The sequence below is a fragment of the Danio rerio genome, chromosome 4 (assembly GCF_049306965.1).
Source record: "Danio rerio strain Tuebingen ecotype United States chromosome 4, GRCz12tu, whole genome shotgun sequence".
Lineage (NCBI taxonomy): Eukaryota > Metazoa > Chordata > Actinopteri > Cypriniformes > Danionidae > Danio > Danio rerio.
Window position 1 is genome coordinate 66022829 of NC_133179.1, and position 22593 is coordinate 66045421.

The 22593-nt window shown below is 31.0% G+C and overlaps 1 protein-coding gene and 1 long non-coding RNA gene across 9 annotated transcripts in view; one reads left to right on the forward strand and one right to left on the reverse strand.

Annotated features, from left to right (window-relative positions):
• The window catches only part of LOC137491011 (uncharacterized), a 171866-nt gene that overhangs the window by 10165 nt on the left and 139108 nt on the right, over positions 1–22593 (forward strand). The window lies entirely within an intron of this gene.
• zgc:194207 lies at positions 1225–8177 on the reverse strand. The gene is given in 3 exon segments (NR_120359.1): positions 1225–2007; positions 6191–6266; positions 8128–8177. It is a non-coding gene; the product is annotated as a zgc:194207 (long non-coding RNA).

The following is a 22593-nucleotide window of genomic DNA, read 5'->3' on the forward strand; positions in this document are numbered from 1 at the left end:
ATACGCCGTCTATACGACGAATCTTGGACTCCTGAAATTACCGAGGCAAGCTGACAACAGACGCGACCATAGCAGCTTGAACTAGAATGAGGAAATGTCAATGTGTCAAATTAGTTTACTGTCAGAGATGTCACGACGCATGGGGTTTAAGGCAATGTCACTGATAATGTATTTAGCATTCATGACGTTCAAATTTTAAGCTTGATTATTTTTTTATGCCGGTTTTAGTACTGTCTAGTACTGCCAGTTTATTTTATGCACTGCTTCTTTAGTTAGAATAATGAAAACTGTATATGTTCACAGAATTAATAACTATTGAAACTTTTTTTAATAATTTAATTTATTTTCATAAGAAATAAAAATACAGTACAGCACACACACATCCAAACACACGAACACATTTTGGACCCATCATGCACACAGCCTTATATCTTTTTTTTTAGAGTTTTGTTTTTGTTAGATTTCATGATCTATCAATAGGTTGAGTAATGTATATGCAAAAAAATAAATAAATAAAGAACAGCAGTACTCTTACCTGCTTTTTATTGACCGACAGTGTTATTTTGCTAAAAGCATATACATATAGATACATATATATATATATATATATATATATATATATATATATATATATATATATATAGTTGCCATTTCAAGTCCAATATACAAGCTTAATAATTTGAGTAACAATTCGGTTAAGGGTGATTAAAAAAAAAATTGCCATTTAAAGCTGACCCATGCCATGGATTTAAAAAAGTGATGTACTACACAGACAACCCTTTTTCATATTTTGCTCAAAATAATTAAACCTCAAGTGAATAAGCCAAAACCAACAATTGCTAAATTAATTAACAAACAAACCTTGATAATGAAAAGGAAAAAGCCTTTTAAGAAAATGCACTATACAAACTAAATTCAATTTATACTGCCTCACAAAATTCACTAACCTTTGGCAGTTTATACATTGTTGCAAATGAAAAGATTATTTTAAATGATCATTGTGATAGACAATAAAATACTATTATTTACAAGAGAGAAAAAAAGTCTTACAAAATTATCCACAACATTGGCCAGTGAACACATATAATATACGACCGTGCACAGATGTATTTGGTGTTTGTATTGTATGTACAGATGTGCTAAATAAATCAAATTGATAAACATGACTTAACACACTTTTTTAAAATGAAGTTAAGTAGAAAAGAACTTCCATTTAAGATCCACTTCAGATGTTGAGAATTTATTTTGCAGTACTGTTGTAAAAGCTGATAGCCATGATTGAAACATACACCAAGCTGCCATGAATGCATGCCCAAATTAATCTGCAGATAATTCAAAATCAAGCAGAACAGTTTGTACAAGTTGCTGACAAATTTTGACTTTCCCCATTTGTCATAACCAAATACAACATGTTATGTGATTGTGAGGTAAATAGTCACTCGAATTTGCATCAAAGGGATCATTGACACCAATTAAAATTATAATAATTTCAAGAAAGTTTTAATTCAAAATCATCCCATTTACAAGCTGCTGTTGATGCAACTTTGACATTGTCATGCCTCAACTGCACTTTTGTCATGTCAATTGATATAAAAATTGTGTGGCAAGTATGTTGTCACCTTTGATATTACTTTATACAGCATCACAATAATTATGCGCAACAGTCACAACTGCTTGACATTAGTTACTTACTGAAATGGTGCTGAATGACTTGTTTATTTACAATACATAAAACAACATGGCATTTTATACAATTATATTTTAAAATGTATTATTAGAAATTAAAATAAACGGTTCCAGCCTAAAACAATTAACTATTCATGTGTTTTAGGCAACTATTTACAAGCGTTTTGGTGGTGGAAAAGCCATCACCCAATAATTGACCCATAATTTCCAAGGTATTGGGGTGAGATGGTGGCATTTAATCCCTCCTTGAGTGAATCCTTTTCAATTGGTCAATGGTCCTCATTGGAAGTTTGCAGACCCCCCAAAAGTAGTCACTGGACCCTGATAAATAGACAAAAAAATTATTATAGACGGACTGTAACAATATACATTCTGGTAATAAGAGTTTCTACACAAACTTACTGTATTGTTTACTAGTCATAAGCAAATATTCAATGCAGCCAAGTACTAAAACCACATTCAAAATCTGTAAGATTGACATTTGAGTTTTTTTTATTTTTTTTATTTTTTTTATCTAAACAGGTTATGCAGCTTAATACAGTAAAGGGTCTGTATGAAAAACATTATTAAAACAAATTAATAAACCAAGGTGATTGCAGTAAAACTAATTATTATTATAATTATTATTATTATTATTTTTAATAAACAAATTTACAAAATGTACATGGCCTAAAGTGTAAACTGTGATATGAAAGTCTGTATTACAAAACTTATTTGGGCTGCATCATAGTTATGAGCAGAGCTTCTGTAGCAAGGCCATGTCTAGGGGGCCATTGTCTATAATTCACTTCTGCCGAGATCAGAGAACTTGAAAAACACAGTGAGATTCAGTATGGAAATCTCTCCATCCAAAATTCCTTAAACCTCAATGGACATAAGCTGAGATTTACAGCAGTTATCTGGGCAAATTATGTTGCAAAAAGCATAGAAAACAAAGGCTACAATTTTCATTTTGTCTCTTTTAAAGCATAGACGCAAAAAAATGGCACAACTAAAAAATGAGAAAAAGAAATGAAATACAAATAGTTTGTTACTGTACTTAAGTAGATTTGTTAGGTATCTGTACTTAATTATTTTGACAAATTTTTACTTTTACGCTTTACATTTTTACAAATACCTGTACTTTCTACTCATTACACATGTAAAACAGGTTTGTTACTTTTGTCTTGATGTGTTTTGTGACATGATTCATGTTACTTGTCATTACCCAATTTGAGCCCCTTGCTGATTCATCAATTTATCTTTTTGGTATAGCATACATGCGTGCCGTGCCTGCTTTCCTAACCTATGATCACGTACTGTATGCATGAAGTTTAGCATGAGAAATTCAAGGATGGCTAAGAAAGATGGAGACGGTGACAGAAATATGACTGAAGCCAATTACACCGGATCCATTTAGGTCAATCAGATCATAGGTAAATGAAGCACATTACCAGTTAAACCTGGCTTTTAAATGCTTGAGAAATTGTCCTTTTTCAGCTACTGTGTATGTACTGTACATGCTTTCTCTGATCTTTTAATCTAAAACTACAAAATAAATGTGCAATTTTCTGAACAAAAAATATAATTTATTTCCTTGATTTCTGATTAATTCCCACTTTCTAAATTTACACTCTTACAGTTTTAGCATTATACATATATACACTGTTGATTTTAAAAGTTTAAATATTTTAGAACATCGAAATTACTGTACGTGTATTTTTACGCATGCGATTATAATTCAAAGGATCAAGAATTTATCACACGGTAAAAAAGATAATTTAAAAAGTTTTAAAGGTTGTAATCGCACCTGTGCAGGATTGGGTATCATCTTAATTTTAGCGAAACGGGTTCTTATCAGTTCTGTATTCTGATTCCAATATTTTTTAGGGCATGGAAAAAAGGGAATACATAATTTTTTCATCTTTTATTCTAGCCACATTTATGCTACAGTAGAAACAGTAGGATGTAACTGTTAAAGGGAAACCTACACCATTGTATGCTGCTTTTTGCATTGAATAGATATAATAAATGTAAAATATCCACAGTACTCTGAAAAAACAAACACTTAAATCAAGGGAACTGCTAAAATCTGCTGCTGTTTGATTATGTTGCCTAGAATTCTGTCTTCACTGTTTGTCCTTTGGGTCAAAATTGGGTTGGCTTCATTAAACTTCGAAAAATAAACCAGGAAATTTATATTTAAGTCTTCAAATCTATTTAATCACAAAGAAACAACCATATCTTCATCACAAACTGAATGTTCATGTTTTCCCTCATCAGTGTGTAGCATTTCATCAGTGTTTACTCAGTGGTCAACACTCTTTTTTTGACTACAGTAAAGGGTGCATTTTTAATGCTAAAATGTACCTGAATAAGTGTGGAAGCTTTTTTAGCAAGACAGTATTCATAAATGTTGAAGCAGGATATTTGGTAACACTACACCATGAATCATTTATTAAACATGAGTTTAATGAATTTACTTTAAGCATGAACTCTACATTAATAACTGTTAGTATCAATTAATAAATAGTTACAAATGCTGTATTCTTGACTTAAGCCCCTTTCAGATTACACGATTTAGGCACGATTTTCTTGACGTAGGGTGTCGCAGGGAATCGGAAACGACAAATGGGCGTCGTGACAAGATTCAATCGTTTCTTCTCGTGAAATGTGGCATAGTTCAACCGATACCATGTCTGCGACCCTTCACGACATCGTCGCAGCAAGTCTAGCATGTTTAATTTTCCCCCATCTTCACGACGAGTTCAGTCACGTGGATGACAACACTGTGCAAATTTGGAGCTCATAATTTCTTGGTTATATCAGTGGGTGCTGCTGTTAATGCGCTGGTCAGGTAATCAAAAAATAGGCTGCATGCATATTTACAGCTTGCTTATGGGTGGGACACGGCTGGATAAGATCAATTATTGGTTGAACAAACTTCTAAAATATTAAGGTGTTTATAGCGGAAAGTGTTTATAGCGGACTTGTTTGGAAGCGCATGAACTCAAATGTTATTCATTATTCTTGTTTATTAATAACTGAACAAAGAATCATAAAAATTAAGTAAAAAAATATAGCAAACTAAATTAGTTTCAAAAATACATTTTTTCCAAGAAAAATATACAAATTACATTTTTGTTGTATCTCCACTACTCTACTATACAGATGGATGATTTATTTTGCTCAGAGGAAAGGATTTAAGGATTGCTTTAGTGTAATTGTATCACAAATCTCACTTATATATTTGCAAATTTTTAAAAATTTAATTATTTTAAAGATTGTGTACGAGTATATGATTTTTCTTTGCTGATTATGTGCTTTCAATAATCAATCTCTCTCGCGGCAAGTTCAGGCGAGGGATTGTTTATTAATAAACCCATGGCAGGAAAATATACATTTATGGTTTAAAGAAAATAGCTTAATATTAAAAAGCATGTAGCATAGCCAGAAAAGAGAATCTTTGTGTGCATCATAAAAACTGGGAAAGCCTTGTATTGTCAAAATAACGTGCAAAAAAAAAAAAAAAAAAAAAAAACTGACTCTGCGTAACATTACAGAACAGACTGCAACTTTAGTGATCCCTGGTTTAGGGTATTTGTTTTCTGCTGTTAAAATGTTGGCGTTATTTGACCCATAAGTCAATAGGAGGGTAAATGCAAAAAAAAGAAGAAAAAAATAGTGAAATTTAAGGCAAAAGAAAAAAATGTTTCAGACTAAATTAAGTGTTAAATTTAAGAGTGTAAGAACATGACTGGCACCTGATGGTTGTGAGTTTGTGCCAAGACAATGGAGCAACATTTTAAGTGCTATTGGGATTGCAGAGCTTTAGTATTTGGCTACTTTCCTGCTGAAAATAGGCATTATCAGGTAAAAAAATTTTAAAAATGTAATGCAAGTTTTTTTTGTTGTTTTTTTTGTATAAATGTATATATGATGTGCAATATATTTACAAGCATGAAACTAAAACAGGTTATTAGAATCTTTTAACTTGTGTACATGTTTGAGGCCATCCTTCTTTACTTTTTTTTTTTTTTTTACTTTTTATACTTTACAAAAGTATAATCAATACTTCAAATTTTACCTGACATTTTTAACAGGAGAACTTGTACTTAAGTATGCATGTACTTTTGTTATCTCTGATATTTACTATGAACATACTATATGGAGACATATAAAATTTTTGGTTCAGAGTTCTTACATTTGATTCAACAACAAAAAAGCACAGTTTTTTTAATTTTTTACAGATATGTTTAGTCTTGATTTAGTCTATATTTATTTTAATTATTTCCAAATGTTACACACACACACACACACACACACACACACACACACACACACACACACACAATCTTTAATATAAGCCCAAAAAAAATAAATTGATTATTTCATCCAACTCTGCAGCTCTAGTTCAAGAAATTTTCATACTGTAACATTTTAAGCCTTATATTGCACATTGAATATGACATTATGTAGCGAGTTATCACGTGATACTAAATCACACACACACAAAAAAAAGTACCTGATGTCTGTGAAAGAGACTGGTTTTCGAAGAGCGTCTGGATGAAGGGACCACAGCTCAACATCAGAACAGAATTCTGCATGAGACAGGTAAGGATATATTTTTATGTTAATATACGCTAATTCAAAAAATTAAAATCAACTCTCTAGTACATGACCGTTCATTAATTAATGTTTCCATGAATTAAATGTAGGAATTTAGTACTTTTTATGCATTCACAACATTACCAATGATAGGGGAAACATACTTAAGAAACTTAATCAAAAACACCTGAAAAAAATAATAATACAATCAACAAATAATATTTTTCCTGATATCGGAAATTTGCACCCCTAAAATTATTCAAATTATTTGGATATTAAAGATAAACAAATCACATAAAACAATAACCTTTTATATTACACACAAATAAATAATTAATACTGCTTTTGAAGAATGTCCACTTAACATTACGAGAAAAAAACCTGAACATTTATTTGGTAAATGTAATAGTTTTGTACTCACTGTAGCACGTTTCAAGGGTCATTGTAATAATGACATTCTAATATTATGTACAGTGAGTGATGACTTTTCACACTACCAAAAATGTGACAGAACAGCTGAAGAGTTAACAGTAGTAAAGAAATACGTAGAGAATGTGGTGTATGGCATGTAGTTTTTTTATGGACAGATTATTCATTAGTGAAAAACTAGGCCATAATAATAATAATAATAATAATAATAATAATAATAATAATAATGTTGAAAACAGGAATAATACAAAACAACAAAAACATTAGGGTTTCAGCGCTTCACACTTGAACCACTAATAATAATATTAATAATAGGATTAAATAAAAATACATATATTTAACAAATTAATTAATTTCTAACAATTTAGACATTTATATTATACAGGACATTTCTGTTACCCTGCTCAAGTCTGGGTGAGGGTGACACGTAGTGAGGCGATTACGTCACATCACCAACGGCAGTTAGCAAACAGATGACAGAGAGCATCCTCAACGTTTATTTATTTTTATTTTTTTTACAATAGTTGGCTTTTTAGCTTAAGAATATTCTGTAAATACATTAATTTGTACATACAATCCTGTTCGATCTTGTTCATTCGTGGTTATTCGTTTGTTTACATATTTACGTTTTTTTCCATTGTTTATTCGGTTAAGCTTAAGGTTCATTTGTCGGTTGTTGGTAAGTATTAGTTTTATTAACGTTAAATGTCAGCCTTCCGACACAAGATTACTTATGTGCCATCTATTCAAGGATTTTTTTGTACCGTAAAACCATGATTATTAGCGCATTTATTAAAAAGTACTTAACGTTACCTGAAAAGCTTAAAATGCGTATCTATTAAAAAAACAGAAAAACTATGATTACGATGGCATAACTACATCAACCATTTTTATTAAATATGTATTTACTTGTTTATCTATAGTAAACCATGGTAAATAATCGAAATGACGTGGCCCAACTGCAGGCCGGAGCGGGAAAATACTGATTTGTTTGGTCCAACAGCGATGAGAAAAGTAACGCGTGAACGCTGTTGAATGCTTAAGGACGAAACTACGGTCTTTATTAACATGCCATGATTACAGACTCGCTCGAAGGAGTAGGGTCCTGCAAAGTTTGCACAACTTTCAAAAGCAAGCTTATAAATGTTAGTTTTGACAAGTCATTTCAACATATTAAAATATTTTTGTTAGTGGAAAAACTAGTGATCAGCGCCAAATACAGATGAAAACGGCTTATAATATAAGCGTGATCAGCATTTACCATTTTCCCATTCAACAATTTTTACGAACACTGCGTTTACCTATAAAATATATAATTTTCTCCGCAATACCGCATTCCCTGCTTTAACATTACCTCACGTTAGGACCGCACACATTTACTATGTAGGATAAATATGCCATGAAACAAAAAGTAAATTACTTTACCTGTAAAAAGCCGTGGCGTGAAGCTCGTGGAAGTGGTTAATCTTCTTCTTAACATTGGCGTTTGGCATACAGATTTATAGAAAGGCGTATTACTGCCACCTGTTGATAAGGATATGCTTTAAAGTCATGATCATAAACTACTCTCGAGCCATTTAAGTTCTATTATATAAAACAGTGTCAACGATTTAAATATCAAATTAAATCCAAATTAAATTAAATATATTATCCTGTAGCCATTCGCCTAAAACATTAAACAAATAAATCTCCTGGGAACTTTCCTCAAGATCAGCGAACAGTAACAAATCTTTGAATATAGAACAATCTTCCTGTTTTAAAAGAAAAAAAAACTCATTCCATGACTTATATTAAGAATAACATTAGTAACAATTGTTAGGAGATTTTTTTTATCTGCATAGTTTAGAATACATAACCCTCCCTAGACCTCTGGTTTCAAACCCCACAACTCAACCCATATCTTAGTAAAAAATAATAAAAATAAATAAATAAATAAATAGGTTGATCTTAACTTCCTTCAAATTTTGTTATGATAACAATTTGTCTCCTGCAGTAAAGGGTTCACCAAGAAATGAAAATTAACTCAGTATTTACTCTCCCTCAAATTTCAAGTTTACATCTTTTTGTTGGACACAGAAAAAGTTATTTTGAAAAAAGCTGAAAACCTGTAACCATAGATTTCTATGGCAGGAAAACAAATACAAACGAAGGCAATGGTTACAATTTTCCAGCTTTCTTCAAACTATCGTTTTTTGTAATCAACCTAAGAAATAACATCATACAGGTTAAAAAAAGTGAATGGTGAGTAAATGGTAATAAAATTGTAATTTCTAGCATAACTGTAACTTTAAATTTTGGGCAAGATAAAAAACAAAAAAAACTTTTAATTTTAAAGAATAGCAGAATATAGGCATTCTTAAGGAGTTTAGTTCTTATTTAAACAAATTTTACTCCATAAAAGTGATTACACATTTATTTAGCTTTGTTATATTATTTCTAGGCATTATAAGAACGACGAAACTGACCTTACCAATTTATCTCTTTTCTAATTACAGAGTTTTCCTGACAACTACATCAAAAGCTCACACACTCAATAATAAGGTATGTGTAATTTGTCTTTAAGAAAGTAGTTCCAAATTCCAATCTTGGGGATCCATAACATTGCATATTCTGGTTGTCTATCATCTATTAATCTCCATTTAATTTAACAAGCTTAAATTTTATAATGAGTTCAATTACATGTAAAAGCTATATCCAGAGTATGTGATGTAAGGATCTACAAATACTGCATTTGAAAAGCACTGTATGTAGTTGGCTTTGCACGTTAGGGCAATGCATTTTTTTGTGTGTTAATATCTCAGAGCCATGGATTGCAAAAAACAGTCTTACTGGACACTGCGAAGAAAAGCCAAAGCCAAGGTGGACAAACAGCTTCAATCAATGGATATGTTATCAGCATCACCGTTGAGGGATGAGTATGATGGCACAGATACAAGCAGCACTGTTGAAGATGATACTGACTTCATGGACTGTTTGTCTTATGTCGATGCACCTGAATGCAGCAACACCATGGCAAGTGCATCATTCATTAGTCTATCTGACTCAGAGTCGGACTCTGATGCAGATACTGAATTGCATTCAAGTTCTCTTAACGACGACTTGGCAAGTTGGGCAACAGAAAACAAAATAACACATGTGGCACTAAATTCCTTACTCAGCATCCTTCGAAATCATAATCTGAGTCTTCCTAAAGATGCAAGGACGTTATTAGGAACAGTGCGTTCAAAAAAAGAAATGCAAAATAAAGCTGGTGGCCAGTACTACCATTTTGGTTTACTGGAATCCATTTCAGGGGTCCTCTATGACAACAAGGACATTTTGAGGAACACAACAGATTTGAAGCTCCAGGTGAGCATTGATGGTCTTCCTTTATACAAAAGTTCATCAACTCAATTCTGGCCCATTCTTGGCAAAGTACAAAACTTGGTGCAGGAGGAGCCTGTAACAATAGGGTTATTTTGTGGTGACAGCAAACCAAGCTCCCTGGACGAATACCTCAAAGACTTTATCTCTGAAATCAAAGAGTTAGGAAATGGATTTGAATTTGAAGGACTGAAGTTAACAGTCAAGCTTACCTCTATGATCTGTGATGCACCTGCACGTGCATTTCTGAAAAAAGTGAAAGGCCATGCAGGTTACCATGGATGTGAAAAGTGCATACAGGATGGTGTGTACCTGGAGAACAGGATGACATTTCCTAGAACTGACATGCCTCTAAGAAATGATGAGAGCTTTAGAAATAAGACTGACATAGACCACCACCATGGCACCTCACCTCTGGAGGAAACCTCCCTGGACATGATTTCTGGATTCCCCCTTGACTACATGCACCTTGTGTGCCTTGGTGTCATGAGGCGGCTTCTACACCTTTGGCTTCGACTGGGCCCTCTAACTTGCAGGCTGTCAGGATTTCAAGCATCTGTGCTGTCAGAACGGTTAGTCAGTGCCCAGAAGAACGTGCCTGTAGAATTTGCACGCAAACCAAGAGCAGTCAGAGAAATAGATCGATGGAAGGCAACTGAGTTTAGGCAATTCTTACTGTACACAGGCCCTGTGATGCTAAAAGACCTGCTCACCACTGAAGCATACAAAAACTTCCTGCTGCTTTTTGTGGGAATCTTCATCCTTTGCAATGACAGCCTAATTGGTGATCACATTGACTATGCCAATGATATTCTCCGACTGTTTGTGACACACTTTGGACAGCTATACGGTCCAAAATTTCTGTCTTATAACGTCCACTGTCTTGTCCATCTGGCAGAAGATGCAAAACACCATGGTGTCCTTGACAATTTCAGTGCGTTCATTTACGAGAATCACCTTAACAAGCTGAAGAAACTTCTACGAAAACCTTCATGTCCGTTAAGTCAAGTCGTGAGAAGGTTCTCAGAACTGCACACCTGTAACAAAAAAAGAGACAAAAACAAGGCACCAGTGCTCAGAAAACCGCATGCTGCTGGCCCTCTACCGGAGTCATTTGTTGGAGCTTCACAGTTCAAAGAACTACAAACAGAGTCATATACTCTGAAATTGGACCAGGCAAACCGTTTTGTCTACATTAATGGAAAGGTTTCAAAGCTAGAAAACATATTTTCAGAAAATGATGACATTTACGTGACCTACACTACCTTCAGCAAACATGAACTCTTTTTTGACTATCCCCTTCCATCCTCCGCACTTGGCATCTACCAAGTTGATGTCATCTCAGGACCAGTCCAGCTCTGCAAAATTGAGAACATTGAGGCAAAAGCTTTCCTAGTCCCTTGCGGCAGTTATTTTGTTTCAGTTCTACTTTTACACACAAAATAATTCCCTATACCAATTTTTTTTTTTACCTTTTTTATTTTAATATATACTGTATAGTGCAGTGTGTATAATCATCATGCAAGATGATATTTATTCAAGAGCATTTTGTAAATTCCAAACTTCACTCACAACTATAACCAATATATATTTTTATACGAAGGCAAGAAGTGAAAAACGCTTTATTTAAATGTGTACTATTATTTAGCAAGTTATTAAAATTGACAATTATTAAAAAGGATGCAATGCTAATCAAATGCTAAAAAATGCTACATAAAATGATAAGTCCGAAAACAATGGTTCAAAAATGTTTATATAGTCATTACTTTTTCATTACAATTTTGAATTTCTTTACACAAGTTCTTGCATTAGGTAACTCTTTATTTTGATGGTCCATTTAAGTATTAGTAGACTGTCTGCTCAGTATCTGTTGATACTGCTCCTTCAACAGACATTTAACTGGCTATAAGAAACTTTGCAAGTACATGTCAACTTACACTAACCCTAACCCCAACTTAACAGTCTGCTTATAATCTTCTGAAAATTAGTTGACATGTAGAGAACTTAAATTCAACTAACTGACTAATGAAATACAGTGTGACTTACATTGTACTTTTTTCACTTCCAGTCTTGACGGACAATTATATAACAATTATAAATGATTAATACAAAAATACTAGTGGTTAAGATTGATGTTTGGAATTGGTAAAATGTGCTTAAAAATACAATCTAAATATTAACTTGCATAATAATTTTGCACAAAATGTAGTTTGTGTATTTGCACAAAAACAACTCAAATTTAATTATTCAACGTTATGGGGGCCTAGGTTCTTGCAGTTTTAAAAAAACAAAAATGTACCTCTTGGTGGAGCTCCTTCATGAAGAAAGTACCGGATCTGTAGCAAAGTTTTAGTACTCAGAGGGTCACTCATGGTAGCCTCTATACAAAAAGATAGACAGGATATTGAAGAGTGTCCGGTTGATGGAGGCACCACAACCAGAAAAAGGTTGGACCAAGCATCAGGCCAGAATTCCACATGAGTTGGGTAAGCAGGATGAGACACATTGTAAATAAACATTACACAAAGATTAAAATCAGTAATTTGTGATGTTCCATAGATAGACTAATACTTTCATGAATTTAGTTACATACTTTGTTTCTTTCAGCATCTTTTGACAAGATTTACCAAAAATGGATACAATCTTGGTACACTTCCAATATCTCTGAATCTGAAATATCTGCAAAAAAAAAATCCCAAGTAAGTTGCCAAAGTACACGTTGCTTTTAAATGTAAATTCAAAAGCAAAAGAACAGCAACATTTAGTATTTTTAAGTAACAAAGATAAATATATTTAATCATAATCTTGAATTCAGCATTAGTTTTCACATCACAATCCCATTTTAAAATCAGGTATATTTAGTTTCAAATGTATCAAATGTACAATCATAACTTGAAGATTACATTCTAAGGAATAGCCACAAATAACTTTAATTTGCTAATTAGAAGCAACAACACCTAAGCTTTAAAAATCTGTGTAGTAAAAAGTAATATGTTTATGTGAGATATAACATCTATAAATCAGTTTTAACAGCATTTGTTCATGACCACCAACAGATTGCGGAAAAGCAACAGCAGGCCTGTTTTGAGACCTTCTCCACGTGTCAAGGTAACTGGCTCTTCATGAATACTACAAACTGTAATAGCTGTAATCTCACAGCATTCATAACAACTCAAAAGACCAGGACAGGCTGGTTCAAGTTTTTGATGGCTGAATAGGCATCACAGACCTACAGTTACTACACTGTTATAAGTAAAAACTGAACTGAACTTAAACACTAAAACTGAACTACCCTGATCCAGCTACTATGACCACTTATGTGAAGCTGCTTTGACACAATCTACATTGTAAAAGCGCTATACAAATAAAGCTGAATTGAATTTAATTAAATGTAATATTCTGATCATATTTTTTACATTTAACCTATTCCAATCTTAGCTAACAATAAATATAAATACATTCCTTTTCTTAAAGCATCTTATACAGGAATTTTTAATGATGCTGAAAAAAAAACTTTGAGATTCAGATTTTATTACAATACATGTTTACTAGATAGATTATACTTGTGTTTAGCTTAAATTGCAATTCAAAGGCTTAACTATGTTAATTAGGCAATTAGGGTAATTAGGTAAGTCATTGAATAACAGTGGTATGTTTTGTAGACAATTGAAAAAAAAAAAAGCTTACCGCTTATTGCTAATATGATTGACCTTAAACGTGTTTAAAAAAAAATCAAAGTAATATATATATATATATATATATATATATATATATATATATATATATATATATATATATATATATATATATATATATATTTATATATTAGCCCAAAAAAAACTAATGACTTTTATCAGAAGAAAAAATATTATATGAAATACTGTGAAAAAATCCTTGTTCTGTTAAACATCATTTAGCAAATATTTAGCAATTATTTAGCATTTAGCAATTATTAGCCCCCCTTTGAATTTTTGTTCAATTGTAACAGATTCAGGAAATTTTCACAGTACGTCTGATGTTTTTTCTACTAGAAAAAAGTATTATTTGTTTTATTTCAGCTACAATAAAAGCAGTGATTAATTTTTTTAAAAACCACTATGAGGACAAAATTATTAGCCCCTTTAATCTATATTTTTCTGATAGTCTGCAGAACAAACCATCACTATACAATAACTTGCCTAATTACCCTAACCTGCCTAGTTAATCAAATTAACCTAGATAAGCCTTTAAATGTCACTTTAAGCTATATAGAAGTGTCTTGATATCCCGTCAAATATTATGGACTGTCATCATGGCAAAGATAAAATAACTCAGTAAACAGATATGAGTTATTAAAACTATTATGTTTAGAAATGTGTGGAAAAAAATCTCTCCATTAAATAGAAACTGGGGAGAAAAATAAACGGGGGCAAATAATTCAGGGGGGCTTATAATTCTGACTTCAACTGTATATACACATACAGGGCTTGACATTAACAAACAAACAGGGCTTTTGGTGATGAAAAGTTAATGTCAAGCCCTGTATTTATATGTATGTATATATACAGTTGAAGTCAGAATTATTAGCCCCTGAATTATTCGCCCCCCTGTTTATTTTTTTTCCCAATTACTATTTAACAGAGATATTTTTTCAACACATTTCTAAACATAATAATTTTAATAACTCATCTCTAATAACTGATTTATTTTATTTTTGCCATGATGACGGTAAATAATATTTGACTAGATATATTTCAAGACACTTCTATACAGCTTAAAGTGACATTTAAAGGCTTAACTAGGTTAATTAGGTTAACTAGGCAGGTTGGGGTAATTAGTCAAGTTATTGTATAACAATGGTTTGTTCTGTAGAAATTCAAGAAAAAAATTAGCTTAAAGGGCTATTAATTTTGTCCTTAAAATGGTGTTTAAAAAATAACTGCTTTTATTGTAGCCAAAATAAAACAAATTATACTTTCTCCAAAAGAAAAAAGAAAAAAAAATTCAGGGGGGGGGGGCTAATAATTCTGACTTCAACTGTATATGTATATACACACACGTGTATGTATGTATGTATGTATGTATGTGTATATATATATATATATATATATATATATATATATATATATATATATATATATATATACATACATACATACATACATACATACATATATATATATATATATATATATACATACATACATACATACATACATACATACATACATATACATACATATATATATATAAAGAGTTCAGATGCAAAAATCTCGTGTCGTCTGAATTTTTGTTCTAAAATTTACATTTTTCTCAGGACCCTATGTTTGTGTTAATTTATTTCACTTTAAAGTCTATGAAAATAACATATTATTTGCCCTAAAAGTGGATTTACTGAACATACACACAGAAGCTAGAGAAAAATGTCCACTTTAGGTGAAAATATAGAAATATATATAGGGTCCCAAAATCCAGGTGTGAAAAACTTGTTGCATCTTTCCCAAAAAGACTCATGACTGTATTACATCAAAAGAGTGCTTCTACTAAATACTGAGCAAATGGTCTGAATACTTAGGACCATGTGATATTTCAGTTTTTAATTTTTAATAAATCTGCAAAAATATAAAAAATTAAAATCTGTTTTGCTGTCAATATGAGGGGCTGTATGTACATTGATTACAAATATATATTTATATTATATTTAAATTATATAAATATATTTTTATGGTCCCAAAAAAAAGAAACAGATTTAACCCACAATTAAAAACAAAAAATATATATTATATGGCTAGGAGAAAATGCAACACTAGTTCTTTTTTTAATTGAGGTGAGAAACGCTCATAGGAAGATTGAAGTCACAAAAAATGGCTGAGAAGAAAATATTATTCTGAAATAAGATTGCAATAATTAAGGTGAATAGTTAGGTTTAAATCATTATGAAACCCAGCTCGCCAGTGCCAACACAAATACAATGTGTCAGCTTCTGTGTCAAAACGACAAAATTTGACTTAATGTATCAATTGTACCCACGTAAAAATAATCATAAGCAGGAGTGTTGCAAAATACACTGAGACATTTATAGGCATAGGTTAGGAGCTAAAAGGACATGCACCATGCCATTTGTATCGGTTTAAAGAAGTTTTTAGTGTTTATTTTAAGTTAAGTTTCCATCCATCTTGAAAAATTCCTCTGATTGATCATTAGAACAGTTAGGTTTAAAAGCATCAGGAACCCTAGAGTCACCAGCAAGTACAATGTGTCAGCTTGTGTCAAAGAATGATACGATGAATGACACAATTGGATACAATGTGTCTAAGTGTACCCACTGAAAAATAACCACAAGCTGAAATAGACCGAGACCATTGTAGGTATAGGTTGAGAACTGATCTAGAAGGACCAGCACCACTTCCTCTTGTAACTCTTAAAATATATTATGTTCCAGAATCTGGCAGTAAGTTATCAGAGTTCATTTAAGTCCATCTCTCATATTCTTACATTTTAATCTATTTATTGTTAGTACCAGCAAAAACCATGACTCCCTGTCAATAGAACAAATATATGACCAGATATTGACTTGCATAATAATTATGCACAAACTGTATGTTCCATGATGTGCTTGTTCTGTCCAAAATTGCATGCCTCTTTAAAGACTGAATCTTCATTGAACCAGGTATTTGAAATTGAAAATGTCGTCTAACTTTTCATAATTCCAAAGAAAATAATTGCAGTTCTATCTCCAGAAGTACCTGTGAGGTTCTGCCAGGAAGTGGAGCCACAGGACACTTGGGATAAACCTCAACCTGAAAAATCAAGGTAAAAAAATGAAATGTATAATAATAAATCAATCAGTATTTTAAATAAGAAATCAGAAGGACAATTGGTGCACATACTCACACTACTTCAACATTTTCTGTACAACCCAACAGAGGACACGTTTTCTATGCTCAGGCATTTCAAACGAGACAGAGCACCACATAAGTTGTTTGTCTCACTTCAGGTAAATACTTCAGCATTTCATTTGGCTGTATTGTAAAAGAAATGTCCAGACTGTAAAACTAAAGCTGTATGTTAGACCAGACTGTAAAACTAAAGCTAAATAACAAACAAGAGAACACAATTTAGTTATAACAGTAGAAAAAGTACCATCTTAATGTCAAGAAAGATCATGCCCATATTGGAATCTGTTGCATTTAGATATATGCAAATTAAATATATGTCATACAAGTTCCTATTTGGATTTTACAAAAAAAAAAAAAAAAAATATATATATATATATATATATATATATATATATATATATATATATATATATATATTTATATATATATATATATATATATATATATATATATATATATATATATATATATATATATGCAATATACAATTTGAAATATTGCAAATATGGCTGGGCTGCTTCTTATATTTAGTTTCAACTATTGAAATTACAAATAGTTACAGATATGTTTACACACACACACGTGTGTATACACATATATATATATAAAAATTGCTCAGCATATACGAGTAAACCCCTTTTGAATATGAATAATGTTATCTATTTTTCAGTGAATAGAGTATATATTTTGGTTAAATAAACAAATGTTTATAGAGTTAAAGAGTTTTATTAAACAATTATATCCATTAAAGTAAGAGTTTGGTCACCTAAATACTTATATATGCTTGATTAAAACATTACAATTAACAAAAATAAAAAAATTATTAAATTATACAGAGAAAATCCTAAACACATTTATTGCAATTATATATATATATATATATATATATATATATATATATATATATATATATATATATATATATATTTTTTTTTTTTTTTTTTGTATATATACATATTTTTATATATTTTGTATATATTGTATATATACATACATACAAAAAAATACAACTTACCAACTTGACCTTTCTCAACACCAGCTTTTCCAGTGAGCATGTCTGATGGAAATGAGCAAGAGGATGCTTTGGGGACCACACATTGAGCTATTGGGGTACAACAACCTTCATTAGAGCAAACACAGCAAATTAGTGTGTAATTAATAACATGGTAATGTTACATTTTCAGTACAATCCCTTAGAAGTCACAACCTCTGAACTGAAAACCTCAAGTACCCACCAGGCTAGAGCAAAGAGTAAGTCATTTGTATTTTTTAATAGACAGTTACTTCTCATGAATAATTATTATTATGTTTTATACATGTGAAGCTGTGAATTACTCCACTTACACCAATGTTAACAATTAACATGTTAAAACTAATCTTTGCATTTAAAATCAAATTGATTGCAAAAGCTAATTAAATATCATGTGTAAATTGTGACTAATAATTATGACAGTCTTATAATTCTAACATTTTTAAAAAACTTTAATGTGAATATACTGTAGATTAACATTAGATAATGTTGAGGTAACCATAAACTGAAGTATTAAAAAAATTTGCTTGCAGGGACCTACCTACTGTGTTGAGCTGTGCAGAGGGCAATATTGGAGAAGCTTAATGAGCTGGACATAAAGATTAACCATCTAACTTCAGTGGTCCAGTCTCTTGCTTCGGCCAAGTGTTCAAATGGTGGTGGACATTGAGGATTACATCTTTCCTATTGAAACAATGGAAGACCTTGAACAACTGGAAAAGGCAATTAGCCGAAAATCCAATGATGGAAAAGATGGTACGAATATTTAGGATTTTACAGCTGTTGTGAAGTAAATCATGTCTATTACATGGCCTATATATGGTTATAAGATGCACTCCAGTATTGTTTTCTTGAATTTTTTCACATGCATTTTTATAAAAGCAGTTTTAACATCTTACATTAAGAATTAGGCTCATCCCTGTCTGTAAAACTGGGCCATAATGCACTGACTGTAAAGATTTAATATCATCTTTTATTTTTAAGATAAAGAGGTTATCCATCAGAGGAGGACAAACTCTAAAAATTTAGAGTTATGGCGTATTTGCTCCAAAGTGTTCGTTCCAGTAGCCAAACAGCTCAACTGGTGTGGAGGAGAAAAAAAGAGGACTAAAAAACACAAATATTGGGACACTTGTGATAGGTACGTCAAATGTCTTACAATGAACAGTTTAGGCAATCATTTTAAAGATGGAACTGTCATTACATCTTTATAAGCTTATATGAGCTAGCACATGCTGTTCAAATATTGTAAAATTATGTTTAATACACAAGAGTGTTTTAGAACTGTTGATTCTTGTATAGGGCTGGGCGATTAAACATTACATCAAAACCTTGATTAATTTAACACTTCACTTCCTTTCCAAATATTGAATCATTGTTATTTTCAAAGTATTATCTTTTGTACTTAATCAAATTGCATTTATTTATTTCAATTCATTTAATTTTTACATATCAGTTTAAGTGTTTGTTTTACTTTCAGTTTAACAACTTGTATATCTTGGAAATTAGGAAATAATAATAAAGCGTAAAAAGTACATCATAATGTGAAAAAATGTGTGCGCTTCACTTTACGAAAAGAGAGCTATATACATGTTATGTGCTAATTGGAAAACATAAAAAAATATCAGTCGATTTGATTATTAATATACGCTGAAGAAACGTGGGTAATGCTTGACACATTAGGTCATACAACAATCAAAAATAAAACAAACTATTGCTTTTAATGATCTGTAATGCCTCTGAATATTAATCACAATGCCTGCGATCGCTTGAGCTTTGCTGAGGTAAAAATGTGGAACCTAAGCATTGGTGTTAGAATCACCACGTGGGGAATTATTTCGGTTATGGATAGGTTATTAATTAATCTCCCAGCCCTACTGTATATGTGCACTTTTACAATATGCATTCTTTTACATCCAATTTGTCATATGATCTCTAAGAAATTTAAAGAACAGATTCTTCGAAATTGAAAAGGCACTATTAATCCACTTGATGCTCAGTCAGTCATCGCAACATGTTTAAACCTAGCTTTGTTCGTTTAAATAAAGTTATTACCTTATTAAATTTACTAAAACAAAACGGAATAAATATATTACTGACCACACATATCCATAACAATGAATCAGACTACGTACCTCAGTTTTCCTGCGGGGACTGGCGGCGACGAAGTTCCACGTGCTCACTGTGATGCTCTTTAGGAAACCATGCGCACTTGCGCAATGATGAAGTTTCGAACACAAAAGAGTCGGTTCCTCGAATTTGACCACTTGTCCAAGTACATACTAATGCAAGTACTGTTGTTGGTGTTCTTTTTATTTATTTATTTTATGAGGACGTTGTGGTTATCTTATAATAAATAGGCGGACCTAAGCTTTTGCACCTCTATTTAACATTAATTCTTTGAAGCAATGTTTTCATTTATTTGAGAGTAACATCTGAAGAATATTATATTGATTACATGAGAACGGTGAATCATTATCGGATAGCAAAGTCTAAAAATATTTACAATCTAAGTATTATGTCAAAATCACTGGAAATTAACAGCAACCAATCAAAAGTAGGCTAAAATAGTGTTGAAACTGGTGTTAACAGATCATTAACAAAATACATAGATTGTTCAGCTTGATTTAATGATAAAAAATGTATATGATTTAAAATACTATTAAATAAAAAAATGCTGTTTTTTTTGTTTGATTTGCAATTTGTCAGTTTATTATAGGTAATTATTTTTTATAATTTATTATTTCTATTGAAAAAAAAGTTTTTTTAAGAAGGTATTTCATTTATTATAATTTGTATCAGTTATCTATAAATTAAACAAGATGAACGAATAGCAATTAAGGATTGAGAAGTGAAGACCGCTTATATTCAGCTAAACCAAACAGACAAAACACAAACTGTTAAAAAATAAATATTCAAGAGTAATGTCTTATTATTAACTGCATAACCAAACATAAAACAGTAGATTGGCTTATTTTTTTAAATTGATTTTCCTGTAAAAACAAAATCATCCATCGTGCCAGCATAGTTCCATTTTGATTCCTTTATTTCGTTTGAACAAGGACATGCTTTCTAAATCTATTTTCAGCACTGAAATCGCGCGTCTGATGGGCATTTTACTTTGTGAACTTTGTTCAGAAAAATGCTTGAAGAAAGAGACACTGTGTGGATATTTATAAAGATAAAATGCTTATTGTAATGTAGTGGCTACTCCACTGCATTTTACATTACAACCACCCTGGGGTTTCTCAAAATCATTGGACAAATGAGACAGTTAAATGTAATTTCAGAATTAAAACACAGAATTGCCGTTATATCGTCCAGCGATTTGTTTCTCGTTTCAGCGAACATTCGCAAGCATAGTCGCAAAATCGCAATAATCTTGTGTGGTTCTTAAGTTTGTTTATTACGATCAAATAATTTTCAAAGCAGTTTCTAAATTCAGTTCTAATTTCCAGCAAACGAATAAATTAGGAAAATCAATGCAATATGGTCAAAAATGAGATTTATATTCAAGCACACATGCTTCCTATGCGACACGCGATGCTTGACCTCTGTAAATCCCGACAGGTGAACGAATAAACAAAACATATTCATAAATACATAGAGAATATATGACAACAAATATATAACAAATAATAATAATAGTAATAATAATAATACGATAACAACACTAAACAAATGTGGTCATGAAAAAAATTAAGAGCACTCGGAGGTGAAGGCTGAAAAACGAATTTTTAGACAATCATATCCTTTTTCCTTCTTCTTCTTATTATTAGATTTTTAATTATTATTATTATTATGCAATCAAATGAAATAATTGTGAAGGTGTGTATTAATTTTGGTTGGTAAAATAACTTTTTTTATTCTTTAACAGGTGCAGCTGAGGAACCCCGTGCTTCCGTCTTCAACAAGGCAGAAACAGAAAACATTTTAAAGACTTCCTCCGCTTGGCCCCAGAAAGAATGGACTCTTAAGCGACTTGATCACTTTAAATGTGTTTTGTTTGGTTCTGAAAAATATAAATTATAATAAATTCTAATATAATATAATATAAAATAATATAATTTAATGTATAAAATAAAATTATATAATATAATATATTCTAATATAATATAAAATAATAAAATATATAATATAAAATAATATAATATATTCTAATATAATATAAAATAATATTATAAATATATAATATAAAATAATATATTATAATATTAAATAATATATTCTAATATAATACAATATAGTATAAAATAATGTAATATAATATAACATGAAATAATATAATATATTCTAATATAATATAATACAATATAATATAAATTATAAAATAATCTAATATAAAATAATCTAATTTAATATAAAATATTGTAATATAATATAATATAATTTAATATAAAATAATATCATATAAAATAATTTTATATAATATAATATAATATAATATAATATAATATAATATAATATAATATAATATAATACATTTCCCAGTGATGGGTTGCGGCTGGAAGGGCATCCGCGTAAAACATATGCTGGATAGATTGGTGTTGCATACCTGTGGCGACCCCAGATTAATAAAGGGATCAAGCCGAAAAGAAAATGAATGATTGAATGAATGAA